Source organism: Triticum dicoccoides, chromosome 4A (assembly GCF_002162155.2).
Source record: "Triticum dicoccoides isolate Atlit2015 ecotype Zavitan chromosome 4A, WEW_v2.0, whole genome shotgun sequence".
Taxonomy (NCBI): Eukaryota; Viridiplantae; Streptophyta; class Magnoliopsida; order Poales; family Poaceae; genus Triticum; species Triticum dicoccoides.
Window position 1 is genome coordinate 44974929 of NC_041386.1, and position 3134 is coordinate 44978062.

The following is a 3134-nucleotide window of genomic DNA, read 5'->3' on the forward strand; positions in this document are numbered from 1 at the left end:
GGCTTTTTCGGAGTCCGTTTACTTACGGTATCACATACCTCCTCTTTTTCACGATTCTGAATCGTTCCAGAAGATCTCTTTTATGTGTTCTTCCGGTGTCATAGTTTGGATAATATTACTTTCAACATTAATGGGTGTACCTAAGATATAATGTTTTATTCGTTGCCCATTAACAACTTTCGGGTTAGTACCTTCGGCATTATTTATTTTGATAGCTCCAGACCGATAAACCTCCTCAATAACATAGGGTCCTTCCCATTTGGAGAGGAGTTTTCCTGCAAAGAATCCGAAACGAGAGTTGTGCAAAAGAACATATTCTCTGCTACCTCTTGAGCATGCGTTGGTTTTCCCTTGAAGAGGAAAGGGTGATGCAGCAAAGTAGCGTAAGTATTTCCCTCAGTTTTTGAGAACCAAGGTATCAATCCAGTAGGAGACTACACGCAAGTCTCCTAGTACATGCACAAACAAACAAGAACATCGCAACCAACGCGATAAAGGGGTTGTCAATCCCTTCATGGTCACTTACGAAAGTGAGATCTGATAAAGATAATAAGATAAATATTATGGGTATTTTTGTTGTATAGATTGGAAAATAAAGATTGCAAAATAAACGGTAATCCAGAGTTATAGGTCGGAAAGTTATATGATGTGAAGTAGACCCGGGGGGCATAGATTTTACTATTGACTTCTCTCAAGATAGCATAAATTACGGTGGGTGAACAAATTACTGCCGAGCAATTGATAGAAAAGTGCATAGTTTTGAGAATACCTAGGCATGATCATGAACATAGGCATCACGTCCGTGTCAAGTAGACCGAAACGATTCTGCATCTACTACTATTACTCCACACATCGACCGCTATCCAACATGCATCTAGAATATTAAGTTCATAAGAACAGAGTAACGCATTAGGCAAGCTGACATGATGTAGAGGGATAAATTCAAGCAATATGATATAAACCCCATCTTTTTATCCTCGATGGAAACAATACAATACGTGTCGGTTCCCTTTCTGTCACTGGGATCGAGCACCGCAAGATTGAACCCAAAGCTAAGAACTTCTCCCATTGCAAGAAAGATCAATCTAGTAGGCCAAATCAAACTGATAATTCAAAGAGACTTGCAAAGATATCAAATCATGCATATAAGAAATCAGAGAAGGACCAAATATTGTTCATTGATAATGTTGATCATAAACCCACAATTCATCGGATCTCGACAAACACACCGTAAAAAGAATTACATCAAATAGATCCCCAAGAATACCAAGGAGAACTTTGTATTGATATCCAAAGAGAGAGAAGAAGCCATCTAGATAATAACTATGGACCCGAAGGTCTGTGATAAACTACTCACACATCATCGGAGAGGCTATGGTGTTGATGTAGAAGCCCTCCGTGATCGAATCCCCCTCTGGCAGATCGCCGGAAAAGGTCCCCAGATGGGATCTCACGAGTACAGAAGGTTGCGGCGGTGCAAAAGTGGTTTCGTGGCTCTCGTGGATGTTTTCATGGTATAAGAGTATATATAGGCGAAAGAAGTAGGTCGGTGGAGCTACGAAGGGCCCACGAGGGTGGGGGGTGCGCCTACCCCCTGGGTGCTGCACCCTACCTCATGGCCACCTCGTTGCTTCCTTGACCTCCACTCCAAGTCTCCTGGATTGCGTTTGTTCCAAAAAAGATCCTCGCGAAGGTTTCGTTCCGTTTAAATTCCGTTTGATATTCCTTTTCTGTGAAATACTGAAATAGATAAAAAAACAGCAATTTGCACTGGGCCTTCGGTTAATAGGTTAGTCCCAAAAATAATATAAAAGTGCATAATAAAGCCCATTAAACATTTAAAACAGGTAATATAATAGCATGGAATAATAAAAAAATTATAGACACGTTAGAGACGTATCAAGCATCCCCAAGCTTAATTCCTGCTCGTCCTCGAGTAGGTAAATGATAAAAACGGAATTTTTGATGTGGAATGCTACCTAACATAATTTTCAATGTAATTCTCTTTATTGCGGCATGAATGTTTAGATCCAAAAGATTCTAGAAAAAAGTTTAATATTGACATAAAAATAATAATACTTCAAGCATGCTAACCAAGAAATTATGTCTTATCAAAATAACATAGCCAATGAGAGCTTATCCCTACAAAATCATATAGTTTGGCCATGTTTCATTTTTTTCACACAAAATGCTCCCATCATGCACAACCCCGATGACAAGCCAATAAATTGTTTCATACTTAGCCTTTTCAAACTCTTTCAACTTTCACTCAATATATGAGCGCGGGCCATGGACATAGCACTATGGATGGAATAGAATATGATGATGGAGGTTGTGTGAGAAGACAAAAAAGGAAAAGTCTCACATTGACGCGGCTAATCAACGGGCTATGGAGATGCCCATCAACTGATGTCAATGCAAGGAGTAGGGATTGCCATGCAACGGATGCACTAGAGTTATAAATACATTAAAGCTTAACAAAAAAACTAAGTGGGTATGCATGCAAATTGCTTGCTCACGAAGACCTAGCTCCCTCAACACTTGAGCAGCCGCACCTGAGAGAAGATGCACTCAAGATTACTGATATTATACTTTACTAGCAAAAAAAACCCATGCGTTGCAACGGGAAAGAAAATAACACACGTTCTTAACCCAATAACCATGACTCAAGACCTTAATAGGGCCGCGTCTTTTAGTTTCACATGGCATCACATTTGTATTTCCTCTATACTCACACACTCGCTCGAAAAAAAAGCCCATGCATTGCAACGGGAAAGAAAATAACACACACTCTTAACCCAATAACCATGACTCAAGACATTAATAGGCCCACGTCTTTTAGTTTCACATGGCATCACATTTGTGTTGCCGACAGTGACCTCTGTGCTCACACAATGAAAACACATTTGAATGTGGTTAGTCTTAATGTCTCTCTCTTTTGCGCGCGCGCACGTGCGCACACTCGCTTGTAATAAGATAAAAAGTATGTTGTTTTTTTCCCGCAAGGTTTTTCATAGTTGTGTATGCATGGTTCTCGGTGTTTTTTTCTCTCACTCTGGTTTTAATAGATGTTTATTTGCAATTTGAATCACCGATGGTACAAAAAAAACAGACCATACACTATATATTAATTT